Genomic DNA, 24964 nt, shown 5'->3' with positions numbered 1-24964 from the left:
GTGACGTCAGCCCTCGCGGCGGCGGTGGCGGCGGCGGCGGCAGGGGCGCCTCCCGGGGGAAGTGGGTGCGGCCAAGTTCGCGCAGGGGCGGGGCGCTGGGCGCCGAGGGGCTGGGCGGCGTCCCGTGGAGCGCGCGCCCCCTCGCTGGCCGCGCCCGGGACCCGGCCAAGTCACCCGCACATCTTCACTTTCTGGGTCCCCGCTTGCCCAGACGCCCCTCCCGCTGGCAGCGGATTTGAGCCCCGCGCCCCGGCGGGGGCCGCCTCTGCAACCACAGCAGAGGTCTTTCGTTCTCTGGGAGTAACGTGATGCTATAAATGCTGGATTGAGAAACGAAGGGGAAAAAAAAAAAACAAAAACGTTTGGGTCAATTAAGGAGCGTCAGGCCGCAGCGATGGGGGAGGGCGCTTCCCCATCGCGGGCGGAGTCAGCGGGGTCCCGAACGCACGCTGGTTGGCGGGAGGTGCAGGTGAGCGGGAGCTGAGGAGTCAGATCCCTGCGGAGACCCGACGCTTGGCGCGTGTCAAGTAAGGTTTGGCAAGCCTTGACCACGGTTACTTCTGAGTCACTCTGGTCTCCGTGTCTCAACAGCCATCAGGACATGGGTAAGGCGTCTGGGAGTGGGGGTGACAGGGACTCCTGAGACCGCCCACCCCGGCTCTCACTGGCCCTGGTATTTCTGGGGAAGCGTGAGGGGGAGGGAAGAAGGATAATTGCTATGCTCATTTTTCACTATTTGCATTTTTAAAAAATGTTCTAGTCTTTAATCCCCCTGTTCTTAACTTTTCTCTGGAATAAAATGCCCCTGCCCCCATCCCGGGCATTCCACCTGCAAGGAATTAGGGCTTCTTATATCCTCTTGGCTTTCATAGTGGCAACCAGCCGGCTTTCACAAGATGGATGGGGCTCATTCCCAGAGCAATTAAAGCCTGTTGTTCCAAGGGAGCCTCTGGGGAATGCACCGTAATGCTCACCTGGGTGGTCATTATATGTTTATACCTCTGTATATCATTGATGTGTACATTGCAGACATGTGCACTTGGCTGCATGTATGATATATCTCAAGAGGGTATATTCCTAGAGTTCACTCGAGGGTTTCTTGAACACCTACTGCGCACCCAAATGCTTGGCCAAGCCCAGTGGATATGGCTTACACCCACGGGAAGCTCCCAGGCCAAGGAGGGGCTAATTACAACGTCATAACTGCTGTCATGGAAGTAATTGCTCTATGCTAAGAGTCTTAACTTAAATCACCCAAATTAGGGAAAAAGTGGAAGAGTCAGGTTTCAGGAGGCTTTTTGTAATAATGGTAACTGGTCTGAATTGTGAGGAGGAGGGAAGTAAAGTGGTGGTTGGAGGAGGGGCAATAATTTCTGTTGGAAGATCAACATGAGAGAAGGTATGGAGTTACACACCTGGATGCACAGTTCCTTATGTGTATTTGCGGCAGACGGCCAAGGCCCTGAATGATCCACTAGCGGTACAGAGTTCGGGGGTTTTCCTGAAGGCAGTGTCCGATGTGCCCCCAGGAGAATCTGACCACCCGATAGAAAGTGGCCAGGGAGGCAATGAAAAAGCACGTGGAAACAATTCAGGTATTTTTTTCCGCAAAATAGACTCCCCTTTTCCCAGGTGTTGGTTCCCTCCCTTGGCTCTACTGCAGAAGCTTCTGAAAGATAAAGGGGCTTTACTGTGTGATCTGGCCTTTGTTTAGGCTTGGACACAGCCCCCAGGGGTGCGATATTCTACCATTTTCACTAGACTCTGCAGCTGGAGGGGAGAATGCAGGGCAGAGGAGACGAGGAGCCAGGTCATCCTGATTGTCCAAACCAATGTGCATGTGCTTCTAGAGACATGTTCACAAGATTCTTCATGTTCCTTCCTCTCCCCCGAATTCTAATTATTGTCCTCAGGGTCTGTGGAAGTAGTAAAAGGTGTGGACAAGAAGACCCATAAAAGCTAAACTTGAGTTGCTACATGTGGTTTGCAACACTTTTTATCTCTATTTAAGAGAGATTATCTCTTATCTTTTATCCCTGCCCATAGCTACGTGAGTCCACTCACCTTTATCTTCCAAAAGTAGCTAGTAAGCTTGTAATAGGAGAAAAAATGATGAATACTTAAATCTCACTCCAGAAGGCCACATAGACAACATCAAGCTAAGCCTTAGAATGAGATGGAAATGCCCCAATAGTGCTTTTATTTTCCTTAAATAGGTTTTCTTTTCTTTTCTTTTTTTTTTTTAGGGTTTTATTTATTTGAGAGAGAGAGAGAGTGAGAAACAGCATGAGAGGGGAGAGGGTCAGAGGGAGAAGCAGGCTCCCCGCTGAGCCGGGAGCCCTACGTTGGACTCCATCCCAGGACTCCGGGATCATGACCTGAGCGGAAGGCAGTTACTTAACCAACTGAGCCACCCAGGTGCCCCATAAAATAGGTTTTCTATTAGAATCCTACAGTAGGCCCATGACTCCCACATGAAAGGAGCCGTGCACACGTATTGTATTATTTATTAGTCCCTCACATAGATGTTTTTGTGCTGATAATTTTATTGAAGCAATTTTTACCTTCCTGTTCTCACCATATCCTCTACTCCTTATTCCTAATTTTCCCTCATTTCCTTGTCACTGAGCCAAGAGAACTAGATAGTTCACTCTAAGCCCAGATAAACAGGTACATAACACCACAATAGTAACACGCAGGAAATGGAAAAGAAGATCAGACCCGGTTTCCAAGGCCCAGCTTGTAGAAGGAATTGGTTATTTCTGCTTTGGGTTGACTGTTGTGCTTGTAAGAATCGGAATGCCCAAACTAAAATAGTCTCCATTTGAGAAGCATTGCGTCAGGGTGGTGCTTACCAGAGATGAACAACCTCGCACCAAGATGGTGGCCATCCATACACCAGTTGGGGCACGCAGTTTAGGGATCACTCCCTTATATTACACAAAAGAGGTTTTTAAGGCTTCAGAATGGTTAAAGAGAACGAGGTCCTATGACAACAAGAGTATATCCTGAAAAGGTACTCTTCATTTATCCCATGCACACACACACGCACACAATCAGCAAGGATGACTGCAGATCATTAACTTCCAACCCCTTCCCACTGAGCTAGCGGTCACACCCAAGTCCGCAGACTAGCCACTGCGCTGGTCCTATGTTGGAGTTGATCATCCGGAGGACGTGACTGCCAGTTGACCCATAAGCAGGACCTGGGCAACTGGAGGCTCCTTACCCCCTCCCCTGTTCTTGGAACGTCTGTTTTGTAACTGTGGTTCCCACAGTGGGAGCCGTTTCAAGGATGCAGTCTTGAGAGAGGGAAGTATTGTTGCGTATCGCCGCTGTATAAACTTTTAAGATTCTGGCCAGGAGGTGTGGAGATCTTGCCCAAGACAAGCCTCGTCTGTAAGTTCTTTTGCTTATTCAGGCTGCCACCTACCACTGTGGGGTGGCCCGCCTCCTCCTTCAGTCTCTCTTTGTCCTCTCTGTAGTGTGGGGGTAAGTGAGGGGGTGTTCAGATTTCACCTGGGAAGCTGCCAAAGTTGTGAACCATCATCCTGGTCTGTAACCTCTTCTTGTTTCACCCCCCCACCCCCCCCACCATGGTCCTGATTCTATCTCATTGCAATTTTGTATCATTCCTTATTTCTTCATTTATTGATCATTAAACATTCATTAAAGGCTGGCTGTGGGCTTACAGTAAGACAAACAAGGCTGCTTATTTCCCTCCTGGCACTAGGTCATGGGCAAGGGAACATGAAGAAGTGATCAGCGAAGGGAATGGGGAGGTATGGTATATGCACAGCCTGAAAGCAGGAGGGGAGCCAGCCTGGCCCAGGGAGGAAACCATGAGCAGTTCCGAGCTAGAGGACAGAGTGAGAGGAGCTCATAGTTGCTCAAAAGGGCCTCCTCCCTGGTGCTGCTAAGGAGTATGAGCTTTGAGGTCATTGGCGGGCTTTCAGCCGGAGGGTGAAGTGGCTTGGTTTGTGTTTTAGAAAGGTATCTCTGAGCAGTGGATTAAATAGAGCCTGGCAGAGTCACTGGAAGAAACTTCTTCCTTGTCATTCATTAAGGTGAGGAATGTGGCGAGGCGAACCAGGAGATTCATCAATGTCAGGTTGCGGGCTACGGAGGGTCTGGAGCTTAGGGAGCAGCAGGGGTCCTGGCCAAGAGGTAGATCCAGGCAGAGGGAATGATCAGCAGGAAAAGAAAGGCCCAGATGAGTTCAGAGGCACTGGCCAGAGCAGGTGGCCTGCCTGGGATAGGATATGTTGAGGCTTTTGGATAAACAGACCAGATGGAGGAGAGTTTTGAGGACCATTCTCCAAGTTTAGTGGCAGTCCTGTGAGCAATGGAGAGTTCCTGAAGTTCATGGGTTTCTTTTTGTTGTTTGTTCTTAACCAAGAAAGTGGTAGACTCCAAATGCCAGTCCTCTGAGGTCCCAGGCAAGCCAGCTCGACTTCGGTTATCAAAGCAAAACTGCGGTGTGACCGACTTTAAACCCAGGTCTGCGAATCCCGCCTGCAGTCCCCAGGGGTATTCCCTGAGCGAAAATTAGGTTCGCGGAATGTAATGAAATAGCTATGAGAGTTACGTCCCACAGACATCCCTTCAAAATGTTTTTGGCTTATCACCTGTTACTGATTTTAGTTCATTAGAAATGCACAAAACCTGGAGGCTGGGAGAGTGGCCCAGCCCGCGCTGAGAACACATAGGTGGGCCGTGTCACCTGAATCCTTTAGACCGTGCACGAGTGGGCACAACTGGGTGTTTACTGAGCAGCCGGGGGTGTTCCTGGGGACCCTGAAGCTTTACAAGGCTCACCTGTTTTCTGAACCATCAAAAGAATCTTAAGATTATATTTAATATAGTTTGGAGTTCAGTATATTTGCAGGCCAGTTCATTGGAACTTGATGGTTTCTCTGTACCCCATTTGCACTCTCCTGCTCCCTTCCCTTGCCCTAAACCAGAAATACCCCAAAAATAGCTTTGGAAGCTTACTCTGGGTTACCTGGACAAGGGCCTGGCTGGGATTGAAGGCCTTTCTCCTTTCTCCAGGGAGAAGATACATGTCAGCCCAGGGTCCCACAGGCTCACTGGCCTCTGCTTCCAAAGCCAGCTTCCTCTGGACCCTCAAATTCCCCTGGTGCTGGGCAGCTGGATTTCTCAAAGAACCCCTGCCACCTGCTAGCATCCAATGTTCCTATAATAGACCGTTTGTTCTCTCCTGGATGAGGTTGTTCTTGCTCTTGCCCTATAAGAAAGGGAGGTGAGACAGAGTTGGAGGGGAGAGATTCTTTTTCTAGGAATGTCCATCCCAGGGGCGCCTGGGTGGCTCAGTCAGTTAACCATCTGTCTTTGGCTCAGGTCATGATCCCAGAGTCCTGGGATTGAGCCCCACATCAGGCTCCCTGCTCCATGGCGAGTCTGCTTCTCCCTCTGCTTCTCCCCCCAGCTTGTGCTGTCTCTCTCATTCTCTCTCTCAAATAAATTAAAAAAAAAAAAAAAAAAACTTAACGAAAGGAATGTCCACCCCAGTGGGTTTCAGAGACCACCCTGGTCACACGCCTTGTAAGTTAAGCCTGTTCCTTCACCCTGTCTGATTCCTCATAAGCCCTGTTGGGAAGGACAAGTAGAGGTCACAGAGACACGACCCCCACCCCGAACCGGAAGCAGCATGTACAACTGCCTTGTCAACTATAGTAACCCATAGTCCCCAAGACAGGAAATATTGGAGTAAGTTTCGATTCTGGTCTTTCCTTTATTCCTTGTTGAAGTAACATGTCAGGTTAGTTAGCCCACGACAGTGCTGGTTTATGTCTGCTGACGAGCATGGTTATTAATACCACTTTGCTTTCCTTCTCAAAAATGGCTTGGTTTGGCTGATAAATTATATGGACTCCCCATCCAACTCCAGTCTTTCCACAATCACTGAGAACCTCTTAAATGCTCCCATGTCCATATACCTCATTCTCTGGTCTCAGGGCCGCCATGCCTGCTCAAGCTCCATCACTTGGTGCCTGTCTGAACCAGAGCAGCCTCATACCCCCTTCTCTTCCAAATCCAGATCGCCTAGGGCTGTGTTCCTCGTTCTTGGAACTAATGAGGGTTTTCAATGAAAGTCAAAGAACATGGAATTGGGGGAAGATTTGAATGGATCTGTCAATAAATATGAGTTCATGATGTGATATTCTAGCTATGTCCACAGAAAGAGCCTAGAATCCATGATACCCCATGGCGGTGAGCTCACTTACAGACCAGGTGTTGTTTTCTATTTCCTGCCAGAAAAGAGCTGAAGCTCAGAGAATTGGCTGATACTAGGTCTGAGTTAGGAACATCTTGTGTGCCAGAAAGCAAGACATGTTCAAAGACTATTTTAAAATCTATGTCAAAAGGACAGAGAAGTCAGCTTTGAATGGGATCCCACTTACCGAATCTGGGAAATTTTGAGGATCAAAAAAAAAAAAAATCTGCTAAATGATTATATTGAGTTAAAAAAATTCACGACTCCATCATGATAGTCAAAAGGGATGGGTGGGAAGCTCTGCTTTACAGAGATGAGTTAATAAGTATAGACTGTAGATTTAGAAAAGTGCCATTTTGTGAAATCTCAATGTAATCAGTGATTCAGGCAATGATCGTCATTGACCCCCTCGGAAAAAGACTAAGGAAGAAGTATTTACATGATCTCACAGGTTAGTTATCAATTGCAAAGTGTGTCTTTGCATTGGAGAGATCTCCATCTTATCTGCATCCCATCATGCTTGGCATCTCCAGGAGTGGGACCGTCTGAACTTATGGGCCCCCTGACCTGATGCTGTGGCAGGGACACAACAGAACTTGCTGGAAACATTTGGCCTGAATCAAATCCTAGCAAAACCGTGTCCTACATTCTACAGGTCAGTTGACTTGGATCTTCAAGTGTTTGATATCAAGAACAGAGGAACACTTTGAGGAGAAGAGATATAACAGCCGAATCAATGTGTGAAATTTGACTGGATTCTGGATCCAAAAAAAAAAAAAAAATGCCATCAACGACATTTGGAGGGAAAATTAGGGAAATTTGAGTCCAGAGTCTATGCTAGATGATGTGTTGAATTAATATTGCTTTTCTTAGATAGGATAATGATGTTAGGATGATGTAAGAGAATGTCTTCCTTCTGAGTGCTGCCACATGCAGTATTTAGGGGTGAAGTGCCATGACAGCAACATTTGCTTTTAGCAGAAGGAAGTATTGTGTATATATAGAGAGATGGGGGAAACGGGTGTGGCAAGATGTTGGTGAATCTGTGTGAGGGGTATCCGGTTGTTCATTGTACTATTCTTTCAACTTTCTTGTGGCTTTGAAAATTGCCAAAAGAAAAAAAAATGTTTTTTAGAAGACTGTAGAAAATAGGAAATAGAGAAAGTTCTTATAGTTCTTTTTAAAAAAGATAGTCCCTTTCTCTTTCCGTTTCCTCAAGATTGTGACCTTCAGTGATTTCTCCTTTCCGCAAACACTTGCTTGACTTAAAATCATTGTGACAGCCCCGAGTGTGGGAATCCAAGGGTGGCTGACATAGTGTAGCAACAGGAAATGAAATATTTGTTTTCTCCAGAGAACTGAAGCTTTTCTTTAATTCAATCTTCTTATATTGAACAAGAGCCTATGTACTAGGCACTAAATCTGTGTACTTTGTACATAGTATTGTGTACTTGATCCTTGTACTGTGTGCAAGATCCTATAAGAGGCACCGTGAGTGATAGAAAGGTGAACAGCAATATGGTTTCTGCCTTCAAAGGGCTTAAAATCTACTACACAAAAATCGACTCAGCAAACATTTTTTGAGTGGCTATGATGAGCTAAACAGAAGACCAGGACCAGAGATCTAATTATTATTATTATTACTATCTATTAGTATCCATTATTACAGTCCCTGCCATCAAAGAGCCTCTTGTCTTTGAGAAATACAGACACATACATTCATTTCAAGACAATAAGACTAATGAAAAGATCTTTATCATTGTCTAAATATTGTGACCAAGCATCCAGGGACTGCTTAAGAACAAACAGTACATCTGAGTTAGAGCTTGAAGAGCAGGTTGGAATGTTTTCAAGACAAATTAGTAGGCATTCCAAGTAAATAGAATACAGTGTGCAAAAGCGGGGCACCTGGGTGGCTTAGTCGGTTAAGCATCTAATTCTTGATTTCAGCTCACGTCATGATCTCAGCTTCGTGAGATCAAGCCCCGCAAGATCTTTTTTTTTAATTTTTTAATTGTTATGTTAATCACCATACATTACATCATTAGTTTTTGATGTAGTGTTCCATGATTCATTGTTTGTGCATAACACCCAGTGCCCCACGCAGAACGTGCCCTCTTTAATACCTATCACCAGGCTAACCCATCCCCCCACCCTCCTCCCCTCTAGAAGCCTCAGTTTGTTTTTCAGAGTCCATCATCTCTCATGGTTCATCTCCCCTTCTGATTTCCCCCCCTTCATTCTTCCGCTCCTGCTATCTTCTTCTTCTTTTTTTTCTTAACATATATTGCATTATTTGTTTCAGAAGTACAGATCTGTGATTCAACAGTCTTGCACAATTCACGGCGCTCACCATAGCACATACCCTCCCCAATGTCTATCACCCAGCCACCCCATCCCTCCCACCCCCCACCACTCCAGCAACCCTCAGTTTGTTTCCTGAGATTAAGAATTCCTCATATCAGTGAGGTCATAGGATACATGTCTTTCTCTGATTGACTTATTTCACTCAGCATAACACCCTCCAGTTCCATCCACGTCGTTGCAAATGGCAAGATCTCATTCCTTTTGATGGCTGCATGATATTCCATTGTGTATATATACCACATCTTCTTTATCCATTCATCTGTCGATGGACAGCTTGGCTCTTTCCACAGTTTGGCTATTGTGGACATAGCTGCTATAAACATTGGGGTGCACGTACCCCTTTGGATCCCTACATTTGTATCTTTGTGGTAAATACCCAGTAGTGCAATTGCTGGATCGTATGGTAGCTCTATTTTCAACTGTTTGAGGAACCTCCATACTGTTTTCCAGAGCGGTTGCACCAGCTTGCATTCCCACCAACAGTGTAGGAGGGTTCCCCTTTCTCCACATCCCCGCCAACATCTGTTGTTTCCTGACTTGTTAATTCTAGCCATTCTGACTGGTGTGAGGTGGTATCTCATTGAGGTTTTGATTTGGATTTCCCTGATGCCGAGCAATGTTGAGCACTTTTTCATGTGTCTGTTAAGCCCCGCAAGATCTTATGAACCCGTGAGATCAAGCTCCACTCGGCATGGAGCCTGCTTAAGATTCTCTCTCTCCTTCTCCCTCTGCCCCTTCCTGCACACACACACACACACTCACACACTCACTCACACACTCACACACTCTCACTCTCTCTCTCTCTCTTCCTAAATGAAAAGAAATCTTAAACTGTACAAAAGCATGAAGGTATGAAATGAACATGAGATGTTTGGGGATCCACAGGTGCTAAATATATAGAGAATTTAGGGGTTTTAGAGACGAGTATGAGATATGGAGCTGGGAATAGAACTTGAACTTGGTAATAAGAAGCTTTCATGTTATACTGAGGAGTTTGCACTGTATTCTGTAGGTGATTGAAGACTTTGGAGGTAAGTGTCATGATCAGATTCTTAGAAAGGTAACCCTGGTGGTGGAGTAGCATGTGGATGGGAAGGAGATGAGGCAGAGAGACTGGTTAGCAGACTTTTATAATAGTCCAGGTGAGAGATGCTGAGAGTCTAAACCAAGACAAGGGACATGGAGGCAGAGAAAGGGTAGCCACAGGAGACATCCTGTACACTGTACCAGTAGGGCTTTGGTGACCAAATGGCTGTTGGGAAAATAGGGGGAGGAAATTATCAAAGATAATCCCAGTATTGGTTCTCCAGAGAAACAGAACCAATGGGGTGTGTGTGTGTGTGTGTACGTATGTGTTGTGTAGCTGGGGAGGAGGGATTTAAAGAAGTGGCTCCTGCAATTGTGTGCACAGGCAAGTCCAAAACTTCCTGGGTAGGCTTGAGGCAGGAAGTTCATGCAGGAGGTAGTGTTGTCGTCTGGGGTCTGAAGGCGGTCTGGAGACAGAATTCCTTCCTGTTCAAGGGACTTTAGGCTTTTCTGTTAAAGTCTTCAACTGATTGGATGAGGCTCACCCGTATCGTGGAGGGTAATGTGCTTTTCTCAGTCTACTGATTCAATGTAAATCACATCTAAAAAATAACTTCACAGTGACATCTAGACAGGTGTTTGACCAAAAAAAAAAAAAAAATTGGGCACCATCACCTAGCCAAGTTGACACATAAAATTAAGTGTCATCACCGTTGTGCCATCACTAAAATATGAAATAGAGGAGAAAAGCTGGGGACAAATTTGGAGAGAACCCCCCCCCCATCAATTTAGAAGGTGTTGAATGTCTGTTGGTCATGTCTAGTGGTCAATCAGGAGACAGGAGACCGATCTTTCTTTATTTTTAATAATCTTTACACCCAACGTGGGGTTTGAACTTACAACCCTGAGATCAAGAGTCACATGCTTTACCAACTGAGCCAGCCAGGCACTCGATGGAGATAGATCTTTCTCATGGGCCAAATTTAGAGATCCAGAGGATCATATGAGGCTGCTCCACAAGAGACTGTTCATTCAACAACAAATGTCTTCTGTGTGCCTCTGTGGGCCAGACAGTGTTCTAGGCTGGAGGACCACGGTGTACTCAAAGTCATGTTCCTATCCTCACAGAGCTTACATTTTAGAAGTCATGGCAGACAGTGAGCAAATATGCATATAGGCATAACCTTGTAGGTTAGGAAAGTTAGTGTATCATTTACTGCTGTAGATAACAAACCATCCGCAAACTTGGTGGCCTAAAACAACTTTTATTTGCTCATGATTTCACGGATGCGCAGTTGGGGAGAGGTCAGCTGGAATGGCACATCTCAGATCCACATGGTATTGCTGGGTTCACGTATGCATTTACCACCAATTAGAAGATGCTGGATGGCCCCTGGCCACGGCTGTCAGCAGAGGTGCCTCAGCAGGCCGGCTTCACACTTCTCCACTCGGCAGCTGGAGTTCCATGAAGGCATCCCCTAATGTGCAAACACTTAGCAAGCCTCTGCTTGGGTCACATTTTCTAATGTCCTGATGGCCAAAGCAAGTCATCTGGCTAAGCCCAGAGTCCACATGAGAGGCAATAGCACCAGAGCACGAAGACCATTAACATTACAGTCTAACACAGGGCACAGTGAAGAAAAAGGGAACAGAATGAAAAGGGGAAGTGTTTTGGATGAGATGGGGAGGTGAGAGAAGTGACTTTTGAGCAGACTTGAATGAAGGAAGGCAGCCAGTCATGTGGAGTTCTGGACGGAAGGGCATGCCAAACAAAGGGGATGGCAAGTGCGTGTGAGGACCATGCAGTTAGAACTAGCTGGACCTGCCCAAGGTACAAGAAAGCCAAAGTGAGAAGAGCAGAGTGAGGGGAGATCAGGTGAGAGAGGAGAGGAAGACGGGGCATCACGAAGGACGGAGCAGACCACGCACGGTCGAGATTTCTTTCTAAAAGATGGTGGCAAATCAGTGAAGGATGTGGTGCAAAACTCCATTCGGTTTTCCTCTTGAAAAGATTGTTCTGGTCACTGATGAAGAGACAAGCATGAAGCAAGGGGATCAACTAGGGATCACCGCACTAGTCACAGAGATATTGGCAGTGGTGGACATGGTGAGAAATGACCGGATTTGGAATACATCTGGGAAGTCCAGTCAACAGGAATTGCTAAGGGATCAGATGTAAGGTGTTAGGGACAGAGAGGAATTACAGATGACATCCAGCACCTGTAGAGATAGGGAAGATTTGGGAGAGAAAATTCTCTCTTGGAGGAATCCTCTCTTGGACATACTGTGCTTCATATGCCTAATACAGATCCACATGCAGACAAGTAGGAAACCGGATATAAAAACCGTGAGCTCAGGGGAGAGAAGGTCAGCATCTAAATGACATGAAAGCCAAAGCAGTCCATGGGATAAATTGGAATATGTGGTAGAGGCTGCAGTGTTTTCTGCTTCTCCTGGGGTTTTCACAATGAAATAAGTTGGGGGATGGGAGGAATAGTGATATAAAGTTTAAAAAGGAATTTTGGGAGAGTGGCCTTGGGACAGGGGAGACCATGGGAGACAGTTCGCTAGGGAAGGGTGGGAGGGAGGAAGTGACGGGCCAGCCTCAGAAAATTGTGCTCATAAGCTTACAGTGAGAGTCAGCATATTTGGGAGTTTCTCCAGCAACATTCACCTGCTCAAATACAGACTTAGAGAATTGGGTTTATTGTGGATGAGATTTTTCAAGACAAGTGGAGAAGAAGAAGGGATGAGGAAGGAGCTGAGGGTGTATATAATTGAATGATTAGAGTGATGGACCAGAGATTCTAATCTGGCAGAGAAGGGGAGTGAAGGCACGAGTGAAGTGATGGGTATTGAAGGAAATGGCGGTTTCATGGTTGGGAGGCCCCAAGGAGGTAACTGTTGAAATGCTCCTCGCAGGAGGACGCTGAAAAGAGGTAGAAAGGAGTCAGTGGAGGCTAGAGTTTGGAGGGGGAAGAGGACATGAGGTCAAAGAAGCAAGAAGCCAGGACACTGGATGGATTGTTTATGTGAAGGAAGTCTGCAGAATAATGGTGCAAAGAAAATCAGCTGGGAACTTGGATGAGGAGGGAGTGTGGATGGTCTGGTCCAATAGCATTGCTCCAAAGATCCTGAGGATTTCATCAGGAAAGCAAGAGAAATGGCCTGGGAGTACCAAGGGGACAATTACTGCATAGTAGGCCCAGTGGTACAGGGCTGGGGATCAAAGAGTCATCGCTTGAGAGGGTTGCAGGGAACACTCCAACTCTGAGTTAGAGCTAGCAGGTGGAACGTAAAGACGAGATGGTAATTATGGGTGGTTTGCGGATGACCGATCACGAGCTGCAGGGAGCATGGGGTGGGGGTGGGGAGACAGGAAGGCACCTGTTGTGGTGGTGAAAGGAAAGATAAGCTCTTCAGAGCCTCTTCAAGCATAAGCAGAGTCAGCAAAGCTCACATGGACTTAGCCATTGTTACGTACTTACATGAAGCCAGGTCTTGCTTCTCTACAGATCCTTGGCCATGTTTTGAATGAATAAGTTTGCCAAATGAGTACCATATGAATCATTTATTATTATACGCAATATTTATTTATTTGAGAGAGAGCACGAGCACGAGCAGGGATGGGGAGGGACAAAGGGAGAGGAGAGGGCAAGAAGCAGACTCCCAGTTGAGCGGGGAGCCCAGTGTGGGGCTTGATCTCATGACCCTGAGATGATGACTTGAGCTGAAATCAAAAGTTGGAGGCTTAACCGACTGAGCCGCCCAGGCGCCCCTATTTTTATAGGTAATGTTTATTAAGTTTTAATTATGTAACTCTCTTTGAAGAAATAAATCTTATCCTATATATCTCATGTATCTTCAGACAAAATTATACATTCTGATTCACGTTTACTTGAAATTAATGGATAAAAACAGGATTCCAAGGAAGAATGAGTGTGAAATCGTATAGCGCAGGCACTAAGACCAAGCACTTCTCACCTAGGAACAGGACAGCATTTGGCGTGGCGGCTGCAATTGGGACTACTGCTTGGTTGACTCTGCTGTCGTTTGCTGGATCTGTTTGGTTTTTGCAGGTTCCCATACTTGTGCATTAAAAGGCAACATAGTGGGAGCCTCACCCAGAATCCTCTAGTTCTTTAGTGAGGACACTAATTCCTGCCATTCCTCCCGGGATGCCATATTAGTTTTGATTCACTGTCCTTTTCATGGATGGGATTCATTTCAGAACATTCTCCTTGATGTCTACACTATGGTAGTCTTACCTTAAGCCAAGGAACCAATGTGAGTTTGTGCAACTACGAAGCATGTCTAGTTCCATTATACATTTGGGATCTAGAAAAATGACCTCCAGAGGGGGCCACAGACCCAGTGGGCCCATTGTAAGTTGATCTGGGCCAGGTATCCGTTAATTACCTAGCCCCAATATTCCTGCACCCTAACAGAGGCCCCCGATGATGATTAGTGTCTCTAGATGTTAAGGTCCTGTCCAACAGTCATCAAAATGCTTGGGTATTCCTCAGAGTTCAGTTACCCCTAGGTGAAGGACTGGGAGATCAGGGCCACATAGTGGTGTTGCAGGGGGCTGGAGATACAGTCTTGCCTTCGACCAATGGACTTTGAAACCAGGCAAGGACTTGGGGTGGTGTCCCCTCAGCTTCCTGGTCATCCATCCTTGATTTCTTTTCGATTGTATAGATTGAGCAGTCTCTTGTTGGTTATCCGTCTGTTTTGCCCCCAGGGATGCAGTAGTAACTAATAGCGTTTTTGAGTTAATTCCCTTGAATGTTCCTTTTGGACTGTGAGAAGAGTCTTCCATAGTTGGAGGAAAGAGTCCACATGAATACTTCTTGGCCCAAGGAATAGACAGTGGCAAGGGACAGCCAGTTGTCCACCAGAGTTTCATTCTCCCCTTATGTAGTGCAGAGTGTAACTGAAAAGGTAGCTGCCCAGCCTGGAGCTACGTTTCCCAGCATCCCTCGCATAAAAGTGATGTCATGTGACATCACTTCCAGGCCGAGGAGGTTAAAAGGTGTATGTTCTTATCTGGTCAACTGCTCCCTGTCTGCCACTTTGTTTGTGCCTAGGGCACCCTTGGAAGATAAATGTTGAGGAAGGCAGAGCCCCTGTCCACTGGGCTCCTGAATAGCCACAGAAGCAGATCCAACACCCTTCTAACATTTTACCCATATCGGTCAGTTATATAAGCAAGAAGTCATCTTTAACAATGGTGGGTAATTGAGGGGCGCCCAGGTGGCTCAGTTGGTTAAGTGTCTGACTCTTGATTTTGGCTCAGGTCATGATTTCAGGGTCTTAAGATTGAGCCCTGCATTGGGCTCTGTGCTGATCATGGCACCTGCTTGAGATTCTCTCTCTCCCTCTGCCCCTTCCCCCCCGCCCCAACTCATGCACATTCTCTCTCTAAAAAAATAAAATAATGGTAGGTAATTGAAATGAAGATATTTGCTAAAGCGGCTAGAGTTACCCTAATACATGCTGTGCTCTCTATCCATTCTATATCAAAGCTACATAAAATAGTTTCTGTACGAATGGATTTTTACCAGATTTTAAGCTGTGTGATGGTCTGATTTGGAGAATAGGTTATGTGACATATATAAAAGTCATCCGTGGGGGCACCTGCGTGGCTCAGTCGGTTAAGCGTCTGCCTTCGGCTCAGGTCATGATCTCGGGGTCCTGGGATTGAGCCCTGCGTTGGGCTCCCTGCTCAGCAAGGAGTCTGCTTCTCCCCTGCCCCTCCCCGCCACTTGTGTGCTCACTCTCTCTGCTCTCTGTCTCTCTCAAATAAATAAAATCTTTTTTAAAAAAAGTCATCCGTGAGGCCCAGGGATGTTTTTCAGAGCTGGGAAGTTATTCACAACGGAAAATGAAGTAGGATAAACGACCATGTTAATACAATCCTTAGCTTCTTAATATAAGCGGTCATGCAGGTCCTTGTATTGGGTACATCTTATGTACCTCAGGTTCTCTGACCTTGCTTATCCGGGGGGGGGGGGTGTCTCCATCCTCCCGCCACAGAGTTAGAGGAAATGCTCCCTTTGTTTATCCATTTGTGTGTGTATCTGTTTCCTATTGCTGCTGTAACAAATTACCACGAACTCAGTAGTTTAAAACAACGTGAGTTTATCTTCTTACAGTTCTGGAGGTCAACAGTCTGAAATGAGACTCACAGGCTAAGACCAAGGTGTCCGCAGGGCTGGTTCCTCTGGAAGGTTCCAAGGGAGAATCCATTCTGTGCGTCTCCTGGCTCCTGGAGGTGGCCCGCCTGACTTGGCCTGTGGCCCCTTCTCGACATCACTGCAACCTCTGCCTTCTGTCACATCTTCTACCGCTGACTCCAGTCTCCTGCTTCCGTCTTATAAGGACACGTGACTACACTGGATGCACGTGGAGGATCTCACAATCCTCAGTGTAATCACCTCTGCAATGTTTTTTATGCCATACAAGGTAACACAGGTCCTGGGGATTAGGGTGTGGCTGTCTTTCAGCCTGCCACAGCGTGGGGTACGGTGTCCAGTGGCTTTGAGAGACGCCAGATGACATGGAAGTGGGAGGGGACTGACTCCCCACTCCCCCAATGGGGAACAGGAGACAGGACCAACCCAGGAAGTATCTTTTCTTCCTTCTCTTGAAGGGCTCCTCTGAGGCAGGATTTCCCTCTACAATGTGCGCAGAGACATCCCATGTGGCCCCACTCCTGCTGAGCAACTGCAGGGTCTCCCGGTGGCTCACGGAAAGCCATGGCCGGCATGACCGCACATGACATTGCATCGCTTCTCGTCCCTCTCTGCCTCATTCCCTTATTCCCTCTGCCCTGGTGCTGCACTTCCCAAAGCACTGGCGGTTAACCTCTGCCCTGGGCTCTTGTCCTTGGGGAGTCTCAGCTGGGGTGGCCCCCAAATTGAAAGTTGCCATTTACGCTTCCACTTATTTAAGAATTAATTGCTGAGGGGCGCCTGGGCGGCTCAGTTAAGCGTCCGACTCTTGGTTTCGGCTCAGGTCATGATCTCAGGGTCCTGGGATCCAGTCCTGCATCGAGCTCCGTGCTCAGCAGGGAGTCTGCTTGAGGACTCCCCCCTCCCCCCACTTGTACATGCTCTCTAAAATAAATCTTAAAAAAAAAAAAATTAAGTATCCACCATGTTCAGACATGGTCTGGTTAGGAGTGACAATAACAAATACAAAAAAATTGCTGTTCTCACAGAGACTATCTTTTCTTTTTTTTTTTTAGACTTTATTTATTTTTTGGTTATGTATTACATGAGCGGGGGGAGGGGCAGAGGGAGAGAAAGAATCCCAAGCCGGCTCCATGCTCAGCCTGGAGCCAACGCGGGGCTCGATCTTATGACCCTGATAGCATTACCTGAGCCGAAATCAAGAGTCAGATGTATAACCGACTGAGCCACCCAGGTGCCCCTGAGATTACCTTCTAATTAAGGAAGATGTACAGTAAGCAATTAAACAAGAAATACTATTTAGTGCTACTTACAACATGGTGATGCAGTGAAGACTAGCTATTTTATATTTGGTGGTGAGGAAAAGCCTTTCTGGAGAGGTGGCACTTAAGCTGAGGCCTGGATGACAGAGTCATGTGTGCGGAACCAGGGGAAGGAGAAGTGGGCTTAATGGCAGGCATCAATTTGCATTCGATGTGCTTCTCACATGGATGATTCTAGGTAGCATGCTCTGGTTGAATGGCTGCAGAAATTTGCTTTTAAAAAATTCATGATTCTCCCAAGCAACAGAAAGGCCAGATAGTTTAAAATACAAAATAAACATTTCAAGCAGGAGCTCTCTACTAACCAAGAAATGGAACCTTCACTTTGTTGTGAAGGGATGTATTTTATTTTAGAATTTAGATCTCTTGTGTGTTTTAAGTTGAGCCTCATTTAAGAGAAAGGACCATGAAACTAGAAGTTATGAGTCTTTTAGCTTCTTCACCTGTATGAGAAATAAATTGGGTTATAAACCCATTTCCTTGTATCTCCAACATGTTTTTGTTTTTAATGATTAGCTGATACTTGTATCATAGTACTTTCTGCTTCACCTCATTTCAAATGCTTTTGCAGATCAATTTACATGTCAACTCAGAGTGTAGCATAAAGGAGATGTCCTGAGCTTTGGCATCAGAAGACACGTATTTCTTTACATTTTCCCTTAGATATTAAATGTTTTTGGTAACATTGTAGGAGATATTTTTAAAAATTTATAATTGTTGCTGTTGCTATATAGAAATTCATTTGGTTTTTAAAATACTGCCCTTTTACATAGTGATCTTGCTACATTCACTCATTAATTCTAATAGAAAATCCAACACTATCAGTTGTTAAACTAAGTGCTTCATCACATCAGCTGTAAATAGTGAGTTTTTTTTTTTTTAAGATTTTATTTAGTTTAGAGAGAGCATGAGGGGCAGAAGGAGAGAAGCAGACTCCCTGCTGAGCAGGGAGCCCGATGCGGCGCAGGCCTCTATCCCAGGACCCCGGGATCATGACCTGAACCGAAGGCAGACGCTTAACGACTGAGCCACCCAGGCGCCCCCAGTAGTGACAGTTTTAAATCTCATCCATTCCTCGTACTTTCATTCGTTTTTTGGCTCGCTGACATGGCTGGCACCTCCTCAGCAGGGTGACCATATCTCTGTCCCCTTTGGCATCAGCTGAGTCGCCTTGCAAGCTGGGGGCTGGAATCATTTGCAGGCTCACCATTTGCATGTCTGGCGGTTGCCGTTGGGTTGACCTAAAGAGCTGGGGGTTGGCACAGCTGGGACCCTTCTGGCATCTTTGTTTACCTAGCTTCTCCACACGGTCTCTCTGGCACGGCGGCTCCACGGCTCCAAAAGCACGTGTCCCGAGAGCCTCGCAAATGCTCGAGTGTCCCCTCTACGACCTAGCTTTGGGGCTCACGTGGTAGCCTTCCTGTCACACTCTAGTTGTTAGGAGGAGAGAATTAGACTCGACCTTTCCGTGGGAGGACTGTCAAAGAAATTTGTGGATATGTTTAAAGCCACCCCAGTGGGTCCCCTGGCCCAAATGACTTACTTTTCTCCTTCATACATTTCTGAAATCCAGCTGAGTACATGACGCCAGTGCCATGATTGGGACTCTGTTCCACTAACTGGGAATCCTTCCCCCTGGGTTCTTGGAGTTACCCTGAGTCATCCTCCTTTTTCCACAAATGCCACAGACTTGGGACTGTTCCGTGCCCTCCCCCACCCCCACCATTTTCCCCTTTGTGAAGGACAGTCTCTGCAGCAGTTGGCTTCTGGAGGACAGGAAACTTGTCTCCACAGCACACAGATCTTCCAGTCAGTGTTAATGAGCTGTACTTGAGGAACTACACCCAAGAGCCTCATTCACACCGGAACTTGATCTACAAGACAAGATCCTGGGCCTCAAGATGTCTTACTAAGACTTTGATGGGTCTGGAGAGGGAGGGAGTGTCTTTTGCATAGAGCTAGTGGCTGGAGTAATCTGAAAACACACCCGCGTGTTGAGGTTGAGAAGACAAACCAGTTGGGGGACGGTACCTGTGGGGCTTGACTAGCTCTGGGTGGCCTCCTTACCTAGTCCTTTCAGCATGGCAGCTTCAGGTTGGTGAGATTTCTGTCATGTCGGGTCAGAGCTCCTAAGGTGCATGTCCCAAGAGAAAGAGCAGGTAAAGATGTGTCACTTTTTATGACCTGGCCTTGTAAGCTATGTGGTTTCACTTCTACCACATTCTGTGTATTAGAAGTGGACTCACGATGACTGGCCCATATTCATGGGGATGAGACTTCGCCTTTTTACAGGAAGGGTTATCAAGAAGTTAATTTTTTTTTTTTTGAAAAGATTTTGAGAGAGAGCGAGTGAGCACCAGCAGGGGGAGTGGCAGAGGGAGAGGGAGAAGTAGAACTAGACTCCGCACCGAGCAGGGAGCCTGACTCGAGGCTCCATCCCAAGACCCTGGGATCATGACCTGAGCTGAAGGCAGACGCTTAACCGACCGAGCCACCCAGGCGTCCCAGTTGTAACTTGTTTGTTTGTTTTTTTTTTTAAAGCACCACACAAAATTGCAGGGGAAGCTGGGGAATGGATTCTGTAGCTTAGCATCCACCGCAAGCTAAAACGTAAGGGAATTCTCTTATGAAAGGCAAAAGGGATGAAGGGACAAATGGTAAAAGGGCAGATCACTGGGGGATGGGTAGCAGTCTCTGCTGCAGGCAGCTTTGCAGAGAAATTAAAATCTAAGCCAGGTTGTCACGGATGAAGAGATACGAACAGGGAGAAAGATCATTTCTGGCAAGAGAAGAATCTGAGGGAAAACCTGGAAAACGGACGCGATAGTGGGCATCTGTGTCTGGTGACATTAGAAGTGTGCAGTCAGAGGAAGCTGGTGAAGGGGTGGTGGTAAGCTAGGGGTGTGGCCACGTAAAGGAAAATAGAGAAAGTGGTTGGATTTTAGGATAGCTTTATGAGAAGAGCACGATTTCACTCAAACCTGGTATGAATTCTCTGTCCACTGTAGTTTTGTCATTTTTCAGCCAAGTGTGGTTGGATTATAAAAAGGCCACAGTTCTCCAACCTCTCGAGTGACTTTGCAGCAACTTCCATCAAGATATGGAGTTTCTTTCCCCACCTCTTGACTCTGGTCTGGCATTGGGTCTGGCTTTGGCCAACAGAATATGGCGGACTTACCAATGTGCCAGTTTTGAAGCTAAGCCTTGAGAGGCCTTGCCTGTACCTACTAGTTTTTGCAAGACCTTGCCAAATGCCGTGAATCAGCCAAGGCTAGCTAACTGGAGAACGAGAGATCACATGGAGCAGAGCTCAGCCATCTCATCTGAGGCTCCAGACAGATGAGAAAGCCAAGGGAAGATCAACAAAGTTGACATGTATACCGTTGAACTTAGTCATGAATGAGATGAGCAGGGAGACTGCCCAGCTCCAACAGATGACCTATAGAATCGTGACCTAAGTAAATGCTTATTGTTTTAGCCACTGAATTCTGGAGTTACTTGTTGCACAGCAAAGATATTGCTTAAATAATCTGCTTTCTAAATCTCAATATCCTTAATGTAAAAATGGGTTTGCTAGCACCTACTCCTACTGGAAGGACACAGTAACAGGATGATGCATCTTGCACCAAGCCTGAAACATATGTTCTGAGCAAATGGTAACTAACACCATTGATCACATCAGAGAGAGATGGTCAAGGGGAAAACACAAGGAGAGCATAAGAAGGACGTACTTAGAAACGTACTCCCCATTCTGCTCATTTTTGCCTCATGGATTTTCTTCAGTAATTTGTTCCATTGGCATGTGCTCACACTACACATCACAAATTTTCATTTTTTGGCTCCACATTTTTTTTAAATTCAATTAACATCGTGTATTGTTTCAGAGGTAGAGTTCAACGATTCATCAGTTACATATAACACCCTGTGCTCCTTTTATCAAGTGCCCTCCTTAACGCCCATCACCCAGTGACCCCATCCCCCCAACCCACCTCCCCTCTAGCAACCCTACCACATTCTCCTTGGAAAACTCTCTCCCTTGCACTCTTGTTTTCTGGACCCCTTCAACACATGCAGATGGCCCAATTACTATTGCTGTTACAATCAACTCATTTCATATATTTATGTCTTTTACCCCCAACTAGGCTCTAAGCAACTTAAGACAATTCTTCTTCTTCCTTTGCAAACCCCACTGAGATAGTGTGGATAGTGTGTGTTTTTTTTTCCGATCCAAACAAGAATTTAGTAAATTAAAGTCAACTGCATTATGTTATGGTTGATGTTGATCATTGGGGTTATCTTATTTCTAATCAAGAGGCCTATTGCATTTCCTCAATGTCAAGTCAGTAAGTAAACTTATGGAGAACAGTTCCCCCAAGAGATCAAAGTTACCAGAATTACTCATTTTTTCTGGCAGGTCATGGGGGAATGATGAGAACCCTGATCTGGAAACTAATTCCCACCAATCAAATGTCTGGATGCCTCAGGGGTAGGAGACCCTGTTTATGTCTCAAACTGCTGATCAACTGTAATCCTGTTATTACTTGAAAGGGAAAAGAAATCTCTGGGAAAACTAAAGATAGGAGCAGACTATATACTTTGCAAACGTCTGTACTTTTCCCACAGTAACTTTCCCCCACACAAAGTGCTTAAAGCTTTCTAAGTGTCTTTTTTACTTCCTTTAGAGGTTTTCTTATGAATAGGAAAAAATTTCTTACGGAAAAATTGTTTATTGGTATGTCTTTTCTGTGTGGTGTGCAGGACCAAGCTTTCGGGAGCCAACTATGCATCCCATCCAACTCCACATTCAGTGATGTCACCTTGGAGCTCGAAATTAGCCCTGGTGGAAATATGGACACCATGAAAATCAGCCAACACTACACAGCAGGATTGCCCCCTACCCCCACGCCGGAGAGCCCGCTGATAAACATTCGACAGAACATCTCTGCCAAAGCCCCAGGTACCTGGGGATTATAGCTCATGTCTTCTTGAGCACAGACACTCAGTTTCACCAGGAAAACACCAGAGTCCCTTTGCTCGCTGCTGGGCGGAACACCCTAAATTGGGGGCTGATAAAATTGGGATGGACCGAAAGCCGAGATCTGTGCTGAGTGGGGAGGAGCGTAATGAGACAAGGTTAGAGGCAGGCGGGGCAGAGGACATGGAGCTATAGTAGAGCTTGATATTTTGGTTGGACAAAATTATAGGAGAGCTTTTCGTAGGAGACGGATGTAGTTGGATTTAGATTTTATAAAGATCCCTCCATGTATCTGGCTTGTCAACAGCATCTACGGGTGGGGGGTGCAGGGGAGGCCGCCAGAGGTGGTGAAGCACCGAGGCCAGTGGCGCTAGGGCAGGGGAGCCATAGCATGGCTTCTGACCTCTGCCCTAACACCTGCTCCACACCTCTGCTGGTGCCACTTCTGGGACCCTCCCCTAAGAATTTGTTCCCCTCTGCCATATTGCAAGACCAGCTCAAGACACCCCCAAGACCCCCCCACCCCTCCTTCCCCTGGAGTCCTCCCAGCCATCCCAGTCCCATCTCTGCCTGCTTCGGGCAGGCATAAGGCTGGATTTCCTGGGGCGGGGGGCGCGGCGTGTGAAGGGAAGACAGTGTTTCGGGCCTGGAGAGGCTTTTGTCAGTATGCTTATCGATCACGTAGAAGTGAGAGGTGATGCTGAGCCAGTCTGTGTTGATGAGGAAATGCAGGGAGGGAAGGAAATCCCAGAGTTCATTCAAAATAGCAGACAAGAAATGTTTAAAGCAACAGTCTCGAAACTGGGGACTATAGTCCTGTGTAACATGGGGAAGCAAAATCCTAATTACAATGGACAATTGTGATACTGTTCTGTGGCTTTGCAAAATGTTACCATAGGGGAAACCAGGTGAAGGGTATATGGGTCTCCCTGTACATGCTGTCGCAACTTCTTCTGAATCGATATTTCTAAATAAGACATTGAACAACCCAGCTGTGGGCACATAAAGGCCCATGTGGAGAGACCTAGGTTCTGGTGTTGGTGCTGCTGTAATGTCTCAGGTGGGGCACTCTGCCTCACTTTGCCTACTTCGTCATAGGCAACTGGGGAGAGAGGCAGCCTTCTGGGGTACAAGAAGTCACAGAGGGAAGAGACCCTTCTGCCAACTTCCCTCTGGGCTAGAAATGAAAACAAAGACAATAGAACACAGAGTCTAGCTCACCTTCCTTCTCATCACCTGCAGCCACAGGTGCTCAGCAGCACCTGCCTTTAGGCACTTCCAGTCCCCGTGGGGGGAGGGGGGCAGCACTCTGGACACAAGCAGTGGTGGGACTCAGTGGGAAGAGAAAGGGACATCCGGGGGACTGGCACCACTCACGTCCCAGGTCAGACCCCATGTCCTCTTTGGGCACATCAGTGGCCGAACAGCCTACCTGTGTATTCTCCCCAGTGAGCATGGCTGCAAGCAGGTTGTAGGATCATGATTTCACGATTAGGCAGGTTTGGGGGCTCTGAGACCGTTTGACATATACACACATTTCAAGGCCTTAGATTTCTGGGTTTCACGGAATCCTTTATCTTCTCCGCTTCCTTGGAGTCGGGCTGTGTCTCTACATGTCCACTTTAAGACCTGGTGATCAGCTTATGAAACACACAGCTTCGACACTGAGGCCAAAAGCATTAAAACCAAACCAACAACAGAAACCCGAACCCCGTAATGTGATGTATTTCAGGTCCCCCTGATCAAGAAAACACACTGCAGGATAGCTAATATCTTTTATTGTCAGACTTTCTTTGAGCCAACAAACAATTTCGCAGGGCTGTCCCGGAAAGGTAAGGCAATTTTTTTTTCTTTGTGGGCAGACTTAGTTGGCCTAAGGCTTTACAGCTTTTTTCCATATAAAAATAAAAGTCCAGGACCAGATTATTTTTCTTCTGGTCATAAATGCTGATTTATTTACAGGCACCTTATTGGACTATCATCATCAACTTGGGCTAAAATGTGTTTTCTCAAAGCCTCGGCATTTATGTGGTCAGGGTCCTTTCAAGATTCGCTCGCACATTACACCCCTAGGGAATGAAGCTTCTTTCCACCATACCCGACGTGGTCATATGGTCATCTACCTGGAGCGATACAAACTCACCTTCAAAGAAATTTTTTTTTTTTTTAACTTAAATCTTTTAGAAACTAAAGACTCCAAAGGGACTTCATATAGTTCTAAAAACAGCATTGGAGTCAAGAGTGGTTTATAAATACCATTATCTGTATGGGCTGCATATCTGTTTATAATACAGCAGACACAGTGCAGACTTGGCTACACGTAAAACACAAGGGAGTCAAAACGTGGTTTTCGAAATACAGCAAAGACAGGAAAATCCAGGATTCTGGTCTGTTAATAAAACCACCTTATAAAGTAACGACTGAAGACTAGACCTCTGAACTATTAAAATATACAGACAGACTGTTTACACCATTGCACATCCTCTTTTCCCTTTGCTTTTAATGCTGAGACAGTGATTAAAGTGATGAGTTTATGAACACATGCACGCACAGGCAAGCACAGAGACGTGAGCGAGGAAACAAAGTAGTGAATCTACGTCCGCAGGGAAGGCTGCCAGCAGCGCTCCGACTAAAATATCCTGCCCCCTTGTGCTCCCTGTCCCCCCTCCCCGCTCCCTCACCTTCCCCCAAAGTAGGGAAATCAGGCTGGGAGGCTAGTGCAGAATTGATGGATCAACGCCCCTCCCCGTCCAAGCGTTGTAAGTCTCCCCCAAGATGGCGGGAGGGGCCTCGCCCTTCAGTAGCACAGTTAAGGTCAGTTAGTGTTGGGTCCACACGT

General features: G+C 46.5%; 1 long non-coding RNA gene across 1 annotated transcript; it reads left to right on the top strand.

Moving 5' to 3' along the window:
- Positions 1 to 114: 114 nt before the first annotated feature.
- Positions 115 to 24964, top strand: LOC114204821 (uncharacterized). Its single transcript, XR_003608247.2, has 3 exons — positions 115 to 605; positions 15790 to 16099; positions 21909 to 24964. It is a non-coding gene; the product is annotated as an uncharacterized LOC114204821 (long non-coding RNA).

Source organism: Eumetopias jubatus, unplaced genomic scaffold (assembly GCF_037043125.1).
Source record: "Eumetopias jubatus isolate StellerSeaLion01/CBP00866 unplaced genomic scaffold, mEumJub1_p1.0 scaffold_5, whole genome shotgun sequence".
Classification (NCBI taxonomy): Eukaryota; Metazoa; Chordata; class Mammalia; order Carnivora; family Otariidae; genus Eumetopias; species Eumetopias jubatus.
This window is presented reverse-complemented; position numbering and strand designations above follow the sequence as displayed.